We start from the raw sequence: 22,640 nt of genomic DNA, 5'->3' as shown, positions 1-22,640 counted from the left end.
AAGAACTGGCTCGATTTAGTCCGTTGCGTACCCCTGCACGACGTGTCATGCCTGTCCTCAAACTGATAAAACGTAAAGACAATCAGTGGCGACGCGTTCCAGTATAAAAAGAGCCTGTGACCAAGTCGGAGTATCAGTGAACTTGTAAAAGATGTCACCTCCAAGAAGCCACAAAAGAAAGAGACAAAGGCAGACGCGTCATCCGACAAAGCGCTTAGCCAAGCATCGACATTACCCTAAGAAAAGACACAGTCGTTCCAAGAAAAAGAGGCGTCAACAAAGGGGAGGATTCCTTGGCGATTTTGGGAAAAACATTGTCACCTTTATGACAAAGCGATAGTCCCAAAAAAGATAAAAGGGTGTGCGTTAAGTCATCGACGTTAGTGTCTGTTCGGTGAATGTCCCGGAACCCACAAGCAAAAATGTCACCCTCCAGAAAACCCCAAGGAAAGAAAAGGAAAGGACTGCCACCACGTTTAGCTAAACATGGGGACCTGTTATCTGTCCTGTCCAAAGCTTCTCCACCCCTACGAAAAAAACTCATTCAAACGGCCTCCAAAGAGGTCATCGATACCGTCTGCGAATGTTGTTTGAACGTTTTGAAAGGCACGATCCCTTTGTCCAAACACCAGAAACAATGCTTAGGCAAACATCGTCACGTTCTTCGCCAAATGGTTCAAAAGAAAATTCCCATTCGTCAAAAAAAGAAGATGTTGGTTCAACGTGGAGGCATTTTGCCTCTCTTGTTAGGCCCCATACTGAAAGGAGTCTTGGGAACCATGTTGGGAGGACTGATGGGAGCAAGATAAAAAGGCCTTCGAAAGTCCCAAGATCTCAGAATCGACCCCTGACAACCCCATGGAAGGACGAAAACTAGCTTTAGTGCCTTACAAACGATGGATGGAATACCATCGGTGGCAAGAACAACGCACCCCGCATTTACCTCCCAATCCCAATTTGAGCGAGATGTCCCAGTTACAACACGAATTGCAGTCCTTGATGGATCGCCAAGATTTGTCCGAAACAGAAAAATCGCAAAAGTACGGTCAACTCTTGCAACGAATGCAACTCTTTCACCAGAAAGCTTTAGACGAAACAGCTTTACCCACTCTAAAAGATTTTAAGACCTTGATGAAAAGTCCAGCACCATCATCATCATTACCACCACTACCATCCACAAGGGTCACCAGAGATGCTACCCCACAAAGACCTGAGGAAGAAGAGATGCGCGAAGTGTTTCAAACACCGTCAGCAGCTCCCATTTCGAGTAAGATTGCAGCATCCTTATTGACCCCGTCCCCCACACCCCAACGAGAAGAAATGAAAGCTTGGGTTAAAAAGATGATGTCCACGCCTCCTTCGACAGAAGTGAAAAAGAAAGAAGGGAAACCAGAAGCGAAAAAAGAAAAGAAGACCAAAGCCATTCCATTGCCACCACCACCACCACCACTACCTTCTACTTCTACTCCCGTAGCCCATCGGACACGTAAATCCGTTTCCAAACCACCCTTTCGACCCACCCAAAGTAGCATCACCGAAGAGTGGGTGACTTATTAAAACGCCAACACAAAATAAAAAATGGAAAAAGTCTTAGCCAGCATTTACTACGATCCCTCACATCCTGCAGGTTACGCAGGAGTTCAAAAATTGTATCGTGCTGCCAAAACTCGACTGAAAAGTCTCCGTTTACCTCAAGTGCAACGATGGTTACAAGAACAAGCTACCTACACTTTACACAAACCCATTCGACGCAAGTTTGCCAGAAGTCGCACCCGAGTGGAAGGCATCGATCATCAATGGCAAGCCGATTTAGCCGATGTCTCTCATTTGGCCAGCTACAATCGTGGCTACAAATATTTGTTTTGTGTCATCGACGTCTTTTCCAAATTTGCCTGGGTCGTGCCCTTGACTTCCAATCGAGCAGCGAGTTAGTGCGAGCCCTGCAACGGGTGTTGAAACAAAGCGGTCGTCACCCTCTTCGATGGCAAACGGACAAAGGCACCGAATTTCTGAACCAAGCTTTCCAAAAAGAATTAAAGAAACGTGACATTCATTTTTTTACCACCGAGAATCCCGAAACCAAAGCCAGCATCGTGGAACGTTTTCAACGCACTTTGAAAGAACGCATGTGGAAATATTTTACGCATCACCACACTCTGAAGTACATCGACATCTTACCGCACCTGGTGCAAGCGTACAACCAATCTTACCATCGAAGCATCGGACGTGCCCCGCAAGACGTGACTCCCGACAACGAAGTGCTGGTGTTCGAGCGCCTGTTCGGTACGTCCCCGACGAGGGCTGTCCCCAAGAAAAGTGGAGAGTTGACCGTAGGAGATTGGGTGCGCATTGGTAAAACCAAACGCACTTTCGACAAAGGTTACTTACCTAACTGGACGACCGAATTGTTTCGCGTCACTGGACGAGTACATGGCCGTCATCCTGCCGTCTATAAATTGGAAGACATGAACGGAGAAGTACTCAAAGGAACGTTTTATTTGCCCGAGTTACAACGTGTCACCAAAAAAGAAGACGACGTGTACGACATCGAAAGCATTCTCGAACGCAGAACCCGTAAAGTGGGCAAACGACGTGTCAAAGAAGTCAAAGTACGTTGGAAAGGATATCCACCCAGTTTCGATTCTTGGATCGACGCTTCGCAAGTCATCGACTATAAAAAGAAGAAGTGACCATCATGCCCTTTCACACAGCAGCAGACGCAGCTACGTCGACCAGTCCTTCTTCCCCTAGTTCTTCTGTGCAAGATTTACAAAAACAACCCTTGTGGGTGTGGTGTGGAGAACGTGTGCCTAAAACGCAAATCGTCTTTTTCTGCCAAATCTTCGTGGTGTATTGTGTCATCGGGGCAGCCATCGCCAATTTGAGTTTGCAACAAGGAGACAAACAATTGTGGACCATTTTATTGAGCAGTTGCATCGGTTACCTGCTTCCCAATCCCTCCCTGAAATTCTCCTCAAACGGGAACGTTGTGTCCAGTGTCAGTGCCAGTCACCACTCCAGCAACCACAACCAGAACCCCATTTTGGGCGGAGACACGCCTCTGACGTCCACTAACCCCTCGGACAGCCACAGAACTCTGGAATTATGAGTCACCAAAACCAATTTTACTTAACTTTACCCAGTGACAGTTCCATGGAGGTGTTTCCCAACAACACGTTGTGCTGTTACACGGCCAAATTACCTCAAGCCATCCCCTTAGATCACGAAGCCCATTGGGAAGTGGCTTTAGTGGAAATGATTCACCCAACCCAAGTCCAAAATATCATTGCCCAGCAAAATTGGTTTAAGGTGGAAGTTCATGACAAACCATTGCAAGAGGAGTTGGATAAGACTAGTAGCACATATACCAATAAAACCTATGATGACAAACTTAAAACGTGGACCTACAACTTGTCCATTCTCCCAGGCTATTATTTCAGTGGTCATCATTTGGTCAGCGCCATAGCCTCCAGGTTTAATGGCGTGTTCCATAAAGCTTTGGGGAATGTCCAAAAAAGTGTCACCCTGGAATACCACAAAATAGCTCGTCGCTTTCTGATGAAATTTTCTGAGGGGTCCAAAAAATTCATGTCTTTCATATTTTGTCCTGAATTGTTTGACATATTGGGTGGTGACACGGAGATGAGGAAGATAGGAGAACAAAAAAAATCCCCCGAATTACCAGTCATTTATGACAACGACTCTTTTGCCAAGTATTTTCGTTTCCCGGTAGAACTGAACCAAGGACTGAATTTGATCTTCGTGTACTCCGATGTGGTGGAATACAACGTGGTGGGACACACCTCCGTGCCGTTACTGCGTGTCATTCCTTTCAAAGTGGATTCTGCCACAAACGCTGACGAGGAAGGTGGAAACACTTATCACGTCCACCGCGAATTTGTCCATCCTCACTATTTGCCTGTCAGCAAGTCGTATTTGGACACGGTCAACATTACTATAAAAGGAGATTTGGGACAAAATATTCCATTCACCAAAGGAAAAGTCACGGTGAAACTCCATTTTCGAAAACGGTTCTCTCACGACTCGTAAGTAAGTCATGTATCCAGTGTACCGAGGGGTGGCTCGACAGCGAGGACACGGTTTAGGAGACATGTTAAAATCGGCCTTTCGTTCGGTGGCCCCGGTGTTGAAACCGATGGTGACACGAGGATTGCACGCCTTGAAAGATGCGGCACTGACACAAGGCAAAGAATTTCTCCAAAATGTCATCATCGACAAACAAAACCCTAAAGAAGCCTTCATGAGGGCAGGCAAAAATGTCTTGCTGCAAACGGGAAAAGACATTTTGGGCCGACGAGAGACAGCTATAAATGCCCTGCACGCTACCGAGTCAAGCATTCAGCAAGGACAAGGCAGAAAGAGACGACGAAGAAAACACCCTTTCACCAGACTTCAAGCGAGAAAGGCCAAGAAAAGAAGAACCGTTCGAGACTTAGACGTTTTCGATTATTGAGACACAAAACAAAATGATGCACCGAGAGTCTTGCGCCTGTTCCAAGACGGAACTGGATCTGTTTGCCATGCCCCCCACCATGATGACCATGCAAGAATCTCAATGGGTGGAATTTCATCCCGTCTCCTCACTGACCGATTCCGCTCCCATCGAGTTCGAAATCAAGGGACAGCCCGAAGATTACATCGATCTGAATAGCAGTTACTTGTACTTGAAAGTCCAAGTTCTAGAAAAAGATAATGGTGGAGTAGATGACGCTGACGAAATAGCTCCCGTCAACAATTTCATGCATTCCTTGTTCAGCTCAGTGGATTTGTACTTGAATAACAAACTAGTCAGCAGCAGCATGGATACATACCCTTACCGTGCCTACTTGGAAAATCTCTTGACGTACGGAACAGATGCCAAGGATAGTCATCTCAATGCCTGTGTGCTGTGGGTACCTGACGTAGCGGGCAAGTTCGACACAATAGATGGAAGCAATTCCGGCTTTGAGGCAAGAGAAGAAAAAATCTTAAACAAGAAAAGTTTAGAACTGATGGATCGTTTGCATTTGGACATGTGGTTGCAAGAGAAATATTTGCTGAACGGGGTGAATGTCCGCTTGAGACTGAATCGCAGCAGTGCCGCTTTCCATTTGCAGGCTGCTGATCCTGCTAAGGCTCCTAAAAGCATAATCCAGGAGGCCAAACTCTACGTACGACGCGTGGAAGTGTTACCCAAAGTAGGTAACGACATCAGTCAAACGTTGAGCAGAACGACCGCCAAGTATCCGATCCGACGTGTGGAAGTGAAAACCTTCACCATTTCTGCTGGACTGCAATCCATAACCGAAGATCATCTGTTTCAAGGACAGCTACCCAAGCGTTTAATCCTTGGTATGGTCTCGAATTCAGCCTTCAACGGAGCCATCAAAGAAAATCCTTTCAACTTTCAACACTTCAACGTGAAGAAAATCGAAGTCAGTAGGGATGGCAAGACCTTGTGTACCCGACCTTTCGAACCTGACTTTGCCAACAACAATTACTTGAGATCGTACTTGTCCCTGTACGAAGCCACCGGCCAGTTAGGAACCAACACCAGTCACGGCATTGAGTACGAAGATTATGACAAAGGCTATGCTTTGTGGGCTTTCGATTTCACTCCAGACCAAGGCAGCGACGAAGGACATTTCCACCCTATAAAATCTGGCCAGATTCGTGTGGAACTTCAGTTTGCAGAAACACTGAAACAGACAGTGAACGTCATCCTGTATGCAGAATTCGATAATACCATAGAAATCAACAGTTTGAGAGAAGTCATTCTAGATTATTAGAAACCATGGAAGACTGTTATCCCTCTTTACCTAGTGGAGAAAGTTTGGAGATGGAATGTGAGGAGACCGTGGAAGGAGAATCCCAAGACAAAGACGAAGAAATTGTCATGATGAAATCGAGATGGCCAGAACAAGAAGCCCATTTAGTCTCCTGTTTTGCCAAACACTTGGTCGACAAAATGACGGAATTGATCAAGAAAAATTGTTATGGATGTCAAAACGATCATCCCAGTCAAATTCAACACGATAAATGCCTAATGTTAAGTCAAGAAGAAAAATTGGACGAGTATCTGGACGAAGCTTGGAGTCTCATCTCGAACAAAGACGTGTTGCACCAGTGGTATAAAGACTTGCGTGAACATTCTTGTCCAGCATTAACCACTCAAGAGATCCATCGTATCGAAACTCTCCTGAATCAGAGTGAGGAAACAGAACGAATAACCGTTTATTCGTCAGACATTTTCAAGCAAAAAGTCAGGATCGAATTGACGACTTATTATTACCTGTGAAGAAGAAGAAGAAAAAAACACAAAACAATGGATACCTGGGAACTTTATTACCTTTTGAACCACAGTTCGTATACGGCTTCTTGGAATCCTGTCGTCTGTGCTAAAGATGAACTCCCTCATCGCAAACCTAAAGACCATCAAGCTTACGTGATCAACACGGACGACAGTCATCTCCCAGGAACCCACTGGGTAGCCGTCTACTTTCCTCAAGAAGGATGTGTGGAATATTTCGATTCGTACGGATTGCCCCCTTTGGAAGACGATATCATCGACTTTATGAGAAGAAATGCTCAGACCACCCGATTCAATAATGTGAAATTACAAGGCACAGATTCCTTAGTGTGTGGACAATATTGTGTGTATTTTCTGCATCATCGCAGCCTGGGCTATTCCTTAGAACATTTAGTGACTCATTTCGATCCTCGTTCTTCTGCTAGAAACGATGTGAAAGTAGATCGATGGTTTTGTGACCATTATGCTTATCTTTTGTCTCAAGCTAGGAAACGTAGTGTCCATCAATGGCCTAATGATTTCCAACAGTGGAAATCACAATTTCATTCACAACGTTGTCAGCCCTGTTTAAAGTAGATTGTCCATTGAAGAAAAGAATGTTTGTGATTTGAAAAAAATTGTTTGATGTTATAGTGTTGGATTATTGTTAAAAATGTTGTTGTTTAGTGTTAAGTGATTTTTGAATAAAAAATGTTGTGTTTAGAAAAAAATGCCTTTGTCTTTTGTTTAGCTATAAGAATGTTGAATTGATGCTCTTTCATTTCTTACTATCCCTCTCATGAACGTTGCGGCTCGAAAAAACCGTGTGGGGGATGTTTTCCTTCACGTCCGCGCTTTCACTATAATAACCGGGGTTGTTTCCAGTCTAACCATCCATTGTCGACTCATCCTCCTAAGAAGATGTGCTCCAAACTAGCTAAGCTCAACGAAGCCTACGTGAATTTGCATAGGGTCAGACACAGTCTGATACCGAAGCCAGAAGAAATAGAGAATGTGAGAATGTTAAAAATCACTGAAGACCTAATAGAAGAGCTCTTCAGAGAAGAAGTGAACAGGGAAAAAGAAGAATGGACAGAGAAGTACAGACTTCAAAAACAGCAGCAACAGCAACAACAAGAACAGCAGCAGCAGCAGCAGCAGCAGCAGCAACCTGAACCTGACAGAGGCTTTGTCGATTGCCGTATCGACACCAAAGAGTTCTTCTTCTCTTTCCGAAGAAGCAGACCTATTGCCAGAAAGTCTATCCTCAGAGGACATCGCATTCTTAGAAACTAAAAAAGAATGCCATAGCAAAACAAAAAACAGCCCTTTTCAGGGCTACCCCAATACTCTAGAAAAGAAGTAATGATCCATTTGCCAATGTGTGTAGGTAGAGTAGTGTGAAAATAAACACTAACTCTTTCTTAAAAATTTTGAGGGTATGTGTTGGTGTGTTTGTGTTTGTAAGTGATAAAGTAGGTTGGTGTGGATAGTAGATTAAAATGATGTTTGTTTGTTTTGTTTTTTTGGGCTGCTTGAGGTGTATATTTGGGGTTAGATTGGATTGCTTTGAGTATGTGGATAGTCTATTGAAGTGATGGGTAGCATAAAAAAGTGAGCAAGTGTTTCTTTTAGGTCCGCGCGTTGTTGTTGTTTTTTTTGGTCATGATCTAGGTAAGATGAATTTTATGTTTTTAGGGGGATGTTTTCCTTCACGTACGCGCTTTCAGTATAAATTGAAACTCGTTCGGCAGTCCAGCTACCCTTGTTGATTGATCAACACAGCCAGAAGAATGACTAGCAGAATAGTGAAACTGTTAGAACTCCAGATGCACCTGGAATATGCCAGGCGGATAGTAAACGAACTATCAGCGGAGGCTATCGTAGAAGAAGCAAGAATAAAGAAGGAAGAAGAGGAGAAAAGACAGAGGGAAGAGGAGGAAAAGAAAAGAGAAGAGATGATGTCGTTTAATATTCCTGAAACAGAGGATTGGGGTGCTGAAGCGAATCATCCTCCCTCTGCGCTCCCCAGAAGAAAGGTGAAAGAAGACTGGGGAAGAAGATGCGTGTGCGGCGCCAGGCCAGGAAGGTGCAACCATTAGATAGGTGCATCTGGAGTTTAAAAAAAAACAGCCCTTTTCAGGGCTACCCAATAGTCTAGAAAAGAAATAACTATTAATTTGCCAATGTGAGTAGGTAGAGTAGTGTGAAAATAAACACTAACTCTTTATTAATAGTGGAAGTGTATGTGTTTGTGTGTTTGTAAGAGCTCAGGTATGTTAGTGTGAATAGTAGATTATGGGTTTTTTAGCAAATGTGGAGAGTATAGTTAGGGTTATATTATATGAAATGAGAAAGTAGGGGGATGTTTTCCTTCACGTCCACGCGATGTTTGGTCATCATCTAGGTAAGATCCATTTTATGTTTTTAGGGGGATGTTTTCCTTCACGTTCGCGCTTTTCGTATAAGAACCCACAGTATTAGTTGTTCAAACCATTCTGCAAAGAATACAAAGAAGATGGCGTCAAACCAAATGGACAAATTACAAACCTTGCAAGACGTTTTAGACAACTTAGGAATAATGGAACAGATGCTATTAAGACTGGTTGAAGACCATTATTCCTATAGTCCCCATCGTGTGAAGATGGAAATTAATAACTTAAGGAAAGCAAAGGACAAAATTAGTGGTGTCATGAAAGAGATCAAGGAGGAGAAGGAGGATGAAGAGGAAAGAATAAGAATACGCAATTGGAACGAAAAAATTGAAAAAGAAGAAGAAAATGAAAAGAAGAAGAAAGAAGAGGAGGAAGAGAAGAAAGAAGAGGAGAAGAAAAAAAAGAAAGAGAAGAAGAGTGTAGGAGATAAAATAAGAACTTGGTGGAGGAAAAGAAGAAATTAGAAGAAGAAAACCCAAAGGCCCTTTTCAGGGCCAGCCATATTTCTCGAAAAGAGATAGTCTTTGAATTGCCTACCCCTTTTTTATTTTTAAAAAAAAAAAATCCCATGTTCCATTTCCCTTGACGCTATACAGTCCCACCCTGTTTAAATTCCTTTGACGCTATACAGTCCCCTATTCCCATGTTCAAATCCCCTTGACGCTCAACAGTCCCACGATTTTTCTCCATGTTCATTTCCCTTGACGCTATATGTTCCCACGATTTTTCTCCATGTTAAATTTCCCTTGAAGCTATATGTTCCCAAGGGGGTCTGTAATGCTAATTCCCATTGACGTTATAAGATCCCCCTTAACTACTATCAAGCCACCAAGAACATATTAGATAACGACTCTATTTTTGACATTTAATTTAATGGGTAATTATCCAATAAATAGCGCATAAAGTTTGATTACACTCAAGGTATTTCCAGAGTCAATTATATATTTTTTTATCTTGAAAACATTTGGTTGAAGGTATCTCCATTTCGATACATGCCTTTGATTTTATGGCTGTATCCCTGGATGAATTATTGAGCAAGAAATAAAACACTGTAGCATGAGGTGATATATTAATTATTTTATATTCGTATCTTATCCTGTCCCGCACGATATACAGCGGGAATGAAGTGTGTCATGATCAATGAAATCTAGACCAGTTGCTACTATATATAATTGTATTTTTAACTATAAATATTCGATAACCGATATAGACTGTGATAAAATTGTTTATAGAACTCTCGTCATAAATAGAGCTATGCGGAGGGATACAAAGACTTGATTAAAAACAGTTATGGGCGACGCCCTGTCCGATACGTATTGTGTGTGTGTGTGATCAGGATTTTAAAAGTAGCTTTAACAATTTTTTAGCCATATCACTACCATGTCTGCAGTGTGTCAGTTTCTAGTGATGTCTAGAACTGGGGCATCACGCCGCAGACATGTAGCATGATGACCCACCCGGTTACATTATCCTGACACCAGGTCGACCAGTCCTAACACTCACCTCTTAATATTGAGCGCCTAGCGAGGCAGCTGTTAGTACCATTTTTATAAGTCTTTGGTATGCAGATTAGCATTAACAGATGTTCAAACTTGCCACTGACAGATGGGACATTCCAGATAGAGAAACCGTACAATATTGTTCTTATTAAACAAAATAGAGAAGAGGACATTTATTTGATTGGTTTATCGATAATCTATAGTAATTCACATGTACCTATGATCATGGAACCCACAGAATGGGCATTGAACGAGAGAGGTCTTTCATCTTAAGACACATTATATCTATCTATCTATCTATCTATCTATATATATATATATATATATATATATATATATATATATATATATATATATATATATTGAACACAATACAATCATATATAATTCTATTTATAATATTCGTCGTTTGAAACAGCTGTTCGCACTTTTCTATTTCATAATCGAGACAATAAAATACTTGTGTAGATTGTTAACAACATTGAATGAATTATACTGCAATGAACAATGACGTCATCATGACGTCATATTAGATGTGCCAAATTGGTAATAATTATAAGAATCCACAAATTATATCATCCCAGCATAGCACATGTTTTAACACCTGCCATAAGTATGGAACCCAAAGAACTAGGTGTAAGACTAAGCAACATAAAATAGGGTCCCCACCGACTAATCTAGATTTCCTCAAAGAACAAAGCTTAAACAAGGGCATTACTTACAAAAATATTATAAACTTCCTCACCAACAATGGGAAAAGGTGGTGGTGGGGTTTAAGAATGACCTGCTAAACAATAAATAAATACCATTCAATTAATTACAACTAGGGGACAGGCTAACAAACTAAATATAAGGAACAAGACCAGATGTCTTTGACATGTTTCAGTGACCCGAGTATTCGGCAAAGATATCTGTCTGATCAAAATAGATTTCGCCTGAAAATAACATCACATAGATACTCTATCCACAAGCTAGGATAATAATTAAAACAAAATAAATCCAAACCTACCATAACTAGTAGACAGGCTAACAAACTTAAAATTAGAGAATAAATAAGAACAGATGTCTTTGACAAGTCTTAGCGACCCGAGTATTTGGCAAAGATCTGTCTTATCAACATAGATTTATCCCGAAAATAAAATAACATCACATAAATAAAACAAAATAGGAACAATTATCATAACTAGTAGACAGGCTTATAAACTTAAAATTAGGGAATAAATAAGATCAGATGTCTTAGACATGTCTTACAGATACGAGTATTCGGTAAAGATATATGTCTCAATCAAATTTACTTGGCCTGAAAATAAAATAACAACATACTAATAGCTGCATCCAAAAACATAGGAAAATAAATCAAAGATAAAGATAGATTAGCAAGCACTTAGCCCAACCATAAACCCACACATATAGAAACAAATAAACTGAAATAACCCTTAATCCAAATTTAATATATATATATATATATATATATATATATATATATATATATATATATATATATATATATATATATATATATATATATATATATATATATATATTTCCTTTACTTTCTTTTCTTCTTTTTAAAAATTAAAATTAATTGATTATTTTTGTAGGGCACCACAATCCTACAACATGAAATTAAGGACACTAACATATTTTCCTACCGCAAGGTGAGCGCAGATTTTATGTAGTACAACAATCGCAACTGCACTAAGGCACAGTCTCCCATTGAGGCATTAGAAACAACTAGAACACCTAGGTAAGACCAACATATTAGAATATATAAGGTGGTCTAAAAAATCAAAGACCATCAGGCCCCGCTGCACAAGGCAGCAAAGTCTATCAAGATAGGAAAACTTACTATAAACCCCAAATTAAAACCTATAAGGTGGTCCAAACCCCAAGGACCACCAGGCCCGGCTGCACAATCCGCCAACCAAATACCTAGCGAAACTAGTCAGGACCCTAAACTTAAGAATATATGAGGTGTTCCAAACTTCTAAGGACCATCAGGCCCAGCTGCAAAATGCGGTGCACCATTAAGCCTAGGAAAGTTTAAATAACCATACACAGAAGGGTGAACCCAAACCAAGAACCACCCCACCCAAATCAGATTCAATATATAAAGTTTAAACAACCCTAAAGACTATCACTAAGCGGTCACTGGTGCGGTACTATCTTTAATAAAAACGGCACGGAATATATCTTTAAAAAATCCGTCAAGACGACAATTAACTTTTCAGCAAGAGAGACAATAAAATGTATACCCTGGATAAACCAAGGTGCCTTCCTAGTGAGCAGGCTCCTTTGTGACTGAACCTTCCTCCTCGCCACCGCGTGACATTAAATAAATAAACGTGCACAGCACATATTAAATACATGAAGGGAGAGGCACTTTTTCCTCTCTTCCTGAACAGTTAATTAACCCTCCTCATGGGAATAAAACCTACGTGTCCCGATGTGACGTCATAGTGGCGACCAATTGCTACTGGCGTCACATACTGCTTGGCTGACACCTAGTGCAGCTAATGCAGACTGAATTGCTACCTTTAACTCGAGTGTGTGCTGGGTCTATCCCCACTTGAGTATAGCCTTACATTCAGGTTGCTAGGGTCTATGAAGCCAGTCATATTGACCCAAGACCAGACGACTCAGTTAAATAGTGCCTTTTATACACAGTAATGCCTGACGGATAAGGCACTAATTCCTACCCCCGGGATCAATTAAATAGTCCGCTTTCTGCCCTTAACCAGATGTACATGGCCGTATGGGCGAAAACGTCTATATTTTTAAATGATGATGATCATCTAAGCAGATAAAACGTCAAAAGCACACACGTTGTAAAGGCACACAATAAATTCTTACCAAAACTGCAGAAGAGATGCGTAAATACATTCTTCCGGATTTCAAGTATTTCCCAGCAGAGCATGCGCAGTCATGACATACGCAATTTGACGATCCTTCACTGCTGTATTATTTGTAGCAATTCGTATAGTAAAATTAATACAAATAACGGTGAGAAATTTTCCAGCAATCTGTTATACTCACATTATAAAACATTCATTCGGGACACTTGTAGTGCTAAACACAAAATGAATGATGAATATTTACCACAACAATTATGGTAAACTATCATTGTTGACATTCCATTATCTTGATGCAAGTCAGAATAAAGCTTCGGAACTTATACGGACAAATTACTGTCTCAATAAATGTATCGTTTCAGGTGAAACCATTAGGTTTACTAAGGTTTACATTTTATCTTTCTTAATATTCTCAAATTTTTTAATCATAGAATTTCTCACGTGAACCGTGCTTAAAATAATCAGAATCTTTAATCGATTTATTGTCAAGTCCATCTGCAAACACTGCACAGACCCAAATCTGATGTAGCATAATGCCTGCCTGCTTCGGGTCCATTCCAAGTCACTGTTGGTGACAGGTCAGCGTTGCCGTATCTCTCTCTCTCTCTCTCTCTCTCTCTCTCTCTCTCTCTGACCTCTTGCGAGTTATCAACCGTAACTTGATTCAGTCTGCAGGTCTTCCCATTGTGTATTACGGGTATGGAGCTAATTTTCCCCTTCAAATCAATATAATGCGCAACCAAATGACTTGTCATGTTTTTCTTCTCCTGGGATCGAACAATATTCTCACTCCTTTAACGTGAGATATCGTTGTATCGTAACTGAACAGAACTAAGCTAATGTGGTCAGTTCGCAACCTTTTACTTATACACAATCGCATTAACCTAAAATTAACGTCTCTCTTTGCGGCTACTCACATTCCTAACTGGAATAATGATATAACCAGACTTCTTTGATAACTATTACGTCCCATTGTGGGCTGTAAATTACTAGCTGAACGATGTCAATCGACAACGCCAATTTTCCTCGATTACGAGAATTCACTGCTTAATGATACAAATAAATTAATTGAGTTCACGTCTTGCCTTAACTATATTGCTAACTAGCGATTCACTGACATAGACATAGTAAAATAAATTCTTAGCAAACATGCTACGCATCGCTTAAGACAGATCAATTAATTTTCACAATTTATATCGGAATAATGAATTGAATCCCAACAATACATGATTTATATTACATACAAACCACAAAATCTGAACACATTCATATTGATAAAATGTTATATGGCATTCTTACAATACATAAATCGTGTATCATTCAGGACAATGACTGAACGTTTAGCATCTGAACTCAAGGAAAATTGCAGCATGAATATTAAACGAATAAATTCATTAGTTAATTATAAACTTACTTCAATGAGCATATTGCATGCTATTGAGACACAACCTTTGTGCCCTTTCGAAACTCACTATTTCTATGCAGCCAAATCTCATTCTATTTCCGTGTCTCTCAAAATCTGTCAGACCCCGATTTATTTAACAAGAAACAGTACATTTTATGACAGTTATTTCAACGGTCTCAGCATTGTCTTTTGATTGTCTCCACTTTGTCATTTTGTCGCTTGACACAGGCCCAAATTAAAATCAAGTCATGCTCCAAATAGAGCATATCCCATTCTTAGCAATCAGCAGTTTATTGCGAGCCTGGCTCATATGTAACGCGTCATGCTGATCACGACACAATGCATTTCACCATTACAATCATGTTTCGGGAGAAACAGATGTATGGCATTATGAATTGATATATGGCATAATGTATACATGCATGGCATAATACATTGTGTTCTTCTCATCAGGTAGTAAAATAAAGCACAGCAGATGTAATAGTGGTTGCGGTATCAGCAATAATAGAATCAGTAACTGGTCTACATATATATATATATATATATATATATATATATATATATATATATATATATATATATATATATATATATATATATATATCTGTCAATGGGTCTGTCAGTTTGCATGTCAGTGTATCTGTGTGCTTATCTATAAACGACATAATCAATATCAATCACGGAAAAGATTAATAGAAAGAGAGAGGAAAATTTCCAAACAACAACTGACTTGACTTTAGTACGGAGTGAATTAATTTTATTAATTAGAACAATAAGTAAGTACATTGAATCCCTGGAAGTTTAGATCTCAATTGGACAGGATTACATACCAAGTGTTACTAACGCCATGGAATAGGTACCTAAGTATTACCAACTAAGATGTTGTATGATTAACTCTAGAAACGGTTATGCCAAAATGTATGAATACATTCGGAACCAAGGATTAATATTGTTTCCTGAAAATGGGAATCTAATGTTTATTTAACGATACAGGGAAATTTGCGTAGTGTATATTGTTATGAAAGCTGTCATTTCATCTTTCACTACAAGATGAACTATCCAAAACCGTATTCCCATAAATCTTTCTTCCATGTGTCAAACAAACAGATGCTTTGGTTATCTGAATTAATCGCGCGCTGTTAACGATATCTCGCTCAGGAATGTTAACGAATGCTTATTTGTTGCTTAAGCTCACTTTCTATTTTATAAGGACTACTTTCCAAATATTGTGTTGTTGAACATAACACGAATAATCTTGCAATCGTACGTGGGACAGAAGGCTAATTGAAAAGGTTCTCGTTTTCTTCTAAGTAGTCGTAACATATTAAGAGTTCTAATCATGCTGACGCAATTTTTGTTGTTCAAGAACGGAGTAACCGAATAAAAACACAAAAGACAAAGTATTTGATTGTATCTCTTTGTTTACAGGTCTCTTAAGAAAGGCCTAAATGCCTTGAAGATAAATGACAATATGTATTTAAATACAGCATACAAAATTGAAAAAGTAATAGTGACACGAACAGTATGTAAATACAATTAGCATTGTGAATAACACTGGTCAACAGTGAAATCATTACTGACTTGAAAAGGCCCTAATCTGTAGTATTTTGGTGTGCCGAACACGAATATAACCGTGAAAAATTTGTATTGGCTCTCGTTTTGAAGATATTCATATACCTCATTTTCTATGTTTCACTGTGTAAATTTCTCCAGTAGGACTGCAGCAACATCCGGAATAATGATGTAACATTGCATAATACCATCATGCTCACATCATCCACAGTTGATTGCATCATTTTCTGATGCAATGCAATACTAATGCCATGCGGCTGCTGAAGTAAGTTGACGTCAGCAGTGTACTATACATGTGTAGGCCTATTATACTAATGCCAGGCGGCTGCTGAAGCTGACGTAAGCAGTGTACTATATAAAGCCCAATCAGATAGGTTCAGCATTTAAAATATTTTAGACGTTGTGCGAGACAGTTCAAGCTACTGTTACATAAAACTTATTATTTTATCCATTTACGTACAATAAAGAACAGTAATGCCTCGAAAGTGTGTTAATACCGCGGACAATTTTTGCTATATTTGTGGGGAAGTGACATTTGCCAACCAGAAGAAAAGTATCAATTCTCAAGTGAAGAAGGCATATCATCTTTACTTCGGATGCAAGGTTGGTGACCAAGACAAGCCTTGGGCTCCGCATATATGCTGTGCTACATGTACAACACAGCTTTCACAGTGGTTGAATTGCAAAAGGTCATCAATGCCGTTTGCAGTCCCAATGGTGTGGAGAGAGCCAAGCAACCACCTAAATGACTGTTACTTCTGCTTGGTTCCTCCTCTTTCCGGCGGAATAACGAAGCGAAAGAAGTCGAGAATAGTCTACCCAAACATTCCGTCTGCATTGAGACCAGTTCCACATGGTGAGGGACTTCCTATTCCAGAACCTCCAGCAGAATATTCTCTTGATTCATCTGACGAAGACAAAGGTGAGTCGACCTGTTCTTCTCCTGGTCCATCAGCATGCAGTGATCCAGATTTTCACTGTGGTGCATCATCAACCCCACACAGAATAACACAGGAAGAACTAAATGACCTGATTCGTGATTTGGACTTATCAAAGAACAAGGCAGAATTGCTAGGATCAAGACTCCAACAATGGAATCTTCTAGAAGAAGATGTCACAATTACTGCATATCGAAAGCGCCACCAGCAATTGGAGCCTTTCTTCAGAAAGGAAAGTAATCTGATATTCTGTTCCGATATTGAGGGCCTCATGAATGCTTTAAAAATCACTCATGACCCACAAGAATGGAGACTATTTGTGGACTCTTCGAAACTGAGTCTCAAGGCTGTGCTTTTGCACAATGGAAACATTCTTCCATCTATTCCAGTAGCGTATGCTGTCCACATGAAAGAGACATACGATAACTTAAGGCAGCTACTGAATTCCATTGAGTATAACAAGTACAGCTGGCACCTCTGTGGTGATTTGAAGGTAGTTGCCCTTTTAATGGGACTGCAGCAAGGATATACAAAATACATGTGTTTCTTATGCGAGTGGGATAGCCGAGCAAGGGAAATGCACTACATGAGGAAGGAATGGACTCACAGGCAGAATGTAGCCATTGGAGAGAAGAATATCCAACACCCAGCTCTGGTTGAGGCTCAGAAAATCTTGCTACCACCCCTTCACATCAAACTAGGTTTGATGAAGAACTTCGTGAAAGCCATTGACCGGACTTTGCCAGCATTCCGATACCTGCATGAAAAATTCCCTCGACTCAGCGAAGCAAAGATTAAAGAGGGAGTTTTTGTGGGTCCTCAGATTCGAGAGCTTTTCAAAGATGACCGGTTCAACAACTTGCTGGAAGGTGACGCGAAACAAGCATGGAATGCTTTTCGCCTAGTTTCTACAAACTTCCTCGGAAATGTTAGGGCAGAAAACTATAAGGAACTAGTAGAAGACATGTTGATGAAGTATAAGAAACTTGGCTGCAATATGTCTCTAAAGATTCACTTCCTTCATTCCCATTTGGATTTCTTTCCTAGCAACTGTGGTATTGTTAGTGATGAACACGGCGAACGTTTTCATCAAGATATCGCAACAATGGAACAAAGATACCAGGGAAAATGGTCCACTACAATGCTGGCTGACTACTGCTGGACACTCCTCAGAGATGCTCCCGAACAGCTGTACAAGAGACAGGCGAAGAAATCTAAGATGTAGTCAATGACTTGATTTTTTATAGGTAGGCTATTACAGTTGACCTTTTACTATTGGAATGCATTTCGTTATGTAAACATTAATTTCTTGCAGATTACAAAAAAACTAGAGCCAATTTTGCAATTTGACTGTCATATTCGTGTTCAGCACATAAAAATTGATAAGAATTGACTAATTTTATTTCAGTAACATGACTTTTGTAAAAATTTGTTGTCCAGTGTAATTGAGAACAACTGTTTCCTCTCGTCGATTAAAGTATGACAGTGAAATTGTATTGATTGGTCTTGAGTCTAAGAGAGGTGATGCAAAGTTCATACCAGAGACAGGACTTGACATTACATCAGATCCAAATGCATGCGAAACAAGTGCAGCATAATTCTCTGGAGGCGTTTTCACCATGCATACATTTTGAATTACTTACTCAGTTCCTGTCCTTTTGTTTTGACCTCGGTGTTCCGAGGTTAACTTCAGCTGTGTAATGAAAGCAATTCCAGCGCCATTCCGGCTGATTTGGCGTAATAAATCTGCAGGGATAACCATGGTAATTCTCCATGAAAAAAACATGATGAATTATGTTGCTAAGACCTGTCAGGTGGACCAAAATCTAAAAAGAGATATCTCCCTCCAGTGAATGACTGACCGAAGAGTTCGGGTTGTAGTACCAAGGCAAATGGAACAATGTGTCTTGTTCAAGGACATACCATTGTAGCCGACGCGTACTAATGCGATGATAGAATGCGTACCCGTACCCTTTAGGTGAAGCGTCTACAACACCAACCACTGAGTCAATGCACCTTTAAAGAGAACTTTTGCTTCACGTTTTGATAAAAGTCTTTGATCAATGTTAAATACACATGCATACTAGATAAATGTAAATATAACTATTTCTATTCGAATAAATCAGAAAGAAGAATTCGATATTTAATGCACCAATACCAAAACAAAATCAGCAAAATTACAACACTGTAATATTTCTTAAGACTCGAAGAGGATTAGGACCTGCGAATAAACAGAATTTAGCGAAAAGAAAAACTTGTACATTCGTGCACACTCAATATTTCAATTGACATTGATCCGTAATTAAATAGGTTTGTTATTCGAAAACCTCTACAATTTAGTTTCATAAAAGTTCAATTAGACCTAGTATTAAGACAATTCCTCAGGAAGGAAAGACGTTGCTTGAACAAATCTTTCTGGCAGAAAAATATTAATTGATAAATTGAATTAAAAATGAAATGGATAATACCAATAAATGTTTTTTGTCACATTGTGAATCACCTCAGGCCGATTATAGTAATATGCTGCCAATAAAATGTAATGTTCTAAAAATATAAAGCTGAGGTATTCCACAAAAAATTTACGTCAAAAATGAATAATAAAGTTCCTGTATTTTAAGAAAGAGTTGAAAATAGATGTCTGTGTTTTAGGAAAAACTCTTACTCATTCTCACCAGAAGAAATGAAAAAATAATATTTTAAATGAATAAAACGTGTGACAAATTCAATATGTTGAATGATTGTTTATCTAAACAAAATAAGAAATCCCGAAACTCAATCTACACAGATCATAGATTCGTCATACGCGTAACAGTACAATGTAAATTTAACTTTGTCTGTGTACGAAAGCAAGCGTTATTTGGTTGAAAATATAAATGCATGACCTTACGGATGCATAATTACTGTACCTAATATAAACCGTGCTTCCTGCATTATAGGTAGCCGTGTAGCAATGGGGATATTTAAGTCATATTAAAAGTCTGCTTATAATTCTAACATCAATGATTACATAATTGGAATTGTGTACTAAACACTTCCTGTACTTTTTAAAATGACTGCCGCTATGAGCTAGTTTGCTTCGGCATGTGTTTATTTGTTGTACATAGTCAAAATTGCCACATTAGGAAGCAGGGTATTGGTTCCTTCATGGACATCAATAAGTAACTCTGGCCATGTGTTTTCTGCATCCCCAGCATCTTATCACGATAGACTTGTTATATTTACGTAACTACTTTGTATTTTAAGTCCTGCCTATCAGAAACGTTAACAGAGGATAAATTTGTAGTAAGAAAGACGTATCAATATGCAGTATCGACTAGATTTAATGCGAACAATATCTCTCCACAGTCACCCACCGTTCAGGTTAGGATGTTATAAGCTTTAGGTAAGTAATGCCTTTGCCGTTCATGAAATACATTTCGGATGGCTAAAACCTAATGATTATATTTGATAGCTAACTTGATTTTTTTCTCGAATCTGTAATAGATACACGGTAAGATCTCTTATTAGCTGATCTAGTTGTTTCAGACACATGTATCTTGTGGTTGTTTTTGTTGTTGTTGTTGTTGTCTTCTATCTTGTGGTTATCTCAGTTAAATCATACAGACAGTAATGTCTGTGTTAAGCTCATTTATTGCCTCTATAATCTAATCATCATTTTGTTGCCGTATAACTGATGTAAAAGTGTTTTCAAAGTGCTGTGTTATTTTAGTGGGTTGTTCTAATTATCTCCAACACAAGTTTTGATGTATTATCTCTATACTCAAATATATTAAAGAAACTAATTTACATACATGTTTTTATGCTCCTAGATTTTCAATAGTTTGATGTATATTTAATACGTATTTTAGTTCAATTGATTTAAAAACATGGGAAACCGTTGCGGTGCCAAATGGCTTAAAAAGCATGAAATACCCTTGCAATGCCAAATGGATTAATAGCAGGAAAGCACTTGCGATGCCAAATGACTTTAAATGCATGGGAAACGCTAGACATGCCAAATGGATTTAAAAATTTTGGAAACCCTTGAGATGCCAAATAGATTTGAAAAACATGGAAAACCCTTGAGATGCCAAAGGGATTTAAAAGCACGGGAAACCTTTGTCATGCCAAATGGATTTAAAAGCATGGAAAACCCTTGAGATGCCAAATGGATTTAAAAGCACGGGAAACCTTTATCATGCCAAATGGATTTAAAAGCATGGGAAGCATTTGAGATGCCAAATGGATTTAAAAACATGGAAAACCCTTGAGATGCTAAATTGGATTTAAAAGCACGTGAAATCTTTTAGATGCCAGTTGGATTTAAATGCATGGTAAACCCATGAGATGCCCAATGGTTTAAAACATGCCAGTTGGATTTAAATGCATGGTAAACCCATGAGATGCCAAATGGATTTAAATGCATGGGAAATCCTTGAGATACCAAATGAATTAAAAGTATGCGAAAACCTTGAGATGCCATTTGGATTTGAAAACATAGGAAATCCTTGCGATGCCAAATGGATTCAAAAGCATGGAAAACCCTGGAGATACCTAAAGTATTTAAAACATGTGAAACAGTTGAGATGCCAAAAAGATTTAAAAGCATGGGAAACCCTGGAGATGCCAAATCGATTTAAAACAGGGCAAACACTTGAGATGCCAAATGGAATTAAAAGCACGGGAAACCCTGGAGATGGCGAATGGCTATAAAAGCATGGGAGACACTGGAGATGGCAAATGGATTTAAAAGCATGGGGAACTCTGGAGATGGCAAACGGATTTAAAAGCATGGAAAGTCCTCGAGACGTCAAATGGATTTAAAACATCGGAAACAGTTGAGATGCCAAATGGATTGAAAAGCATGGGAAACCCATGAGCTGTCAAACAGTTCGATTTAAAAGCATGGGAAACCCATGAGATGTCAAACAGTTTTAATAGTTTAGAAAACTCCTGAGATGCTTAATGGATTTTTAAACACGGGAAACCCTTGAGATGCATTTAAATAAATGTGACGCATATACATACTTATAGGTTACTGCATTTGTATGGGAAAATATGAACGAGTTTTTCTGATGAAATTCTGCACGACATTGGGAGTGCAGTATATCCATCTGACAAAACGAGTTCATATGTTCCCATACAAATGCAGTAACCTTTTTATTATATGCAGATTTTTTAATTCTACCTAATGCTTATATATACAGAATATACTGCTAGAAACAAAGTAACTGAATGTATGCCGTATTCCAAGCTAACTACACAAGCGCAGATTCATCATTGCACAACAACAACATTATCACTGCGCACATAACTCCGCCCAGATAAATTTGAACTTAGTCGAGCGCCCGACACAACTTTCGAAAGAAAATGGCGTGTCTAGTTAAAATTGAAATTCGGAGTCATATTGTGAATGAATGCGCATTGCAACAACTTTTCCATTTGATCTGGAATAAATAGATTTGGTTTTTTTTTTAAATTCTACGAAATTTCGTGATTATGGACTAGATTTATATGTGGCAATTCCACATGAAATACATTGGAATGAAGAAGCGAGGGAGAAGCCTGTTGACATCTGCACATGTGTTTCTGTTTCTATCATTGAATATTTAAGATCATAATGTGGGGAAAATATGAAGTCTTTCAAATGCAATTATCAAAAGGACGCTAT

Source organism: Sinohyriopsis cumingii, chromosome 7 (assembly GCF_028554795.1).
Source record: "Sinohyriopsis cumingii isolate HCF-2022 chromosome 7, ASM2855479v2, whole genome shotgun sequence".
Lineage (NCBI taxonomy): Eukaryota > Metazoa > Mollusca > Bivalvia > Unionida > Unionidae > Sinohyriopsis > Sinohyriopsis cumingii.
The sequence above is the reverse complement of the archived record's forward strand: the minus strand, read 5'-3'. Positions refer to the sequence as shown.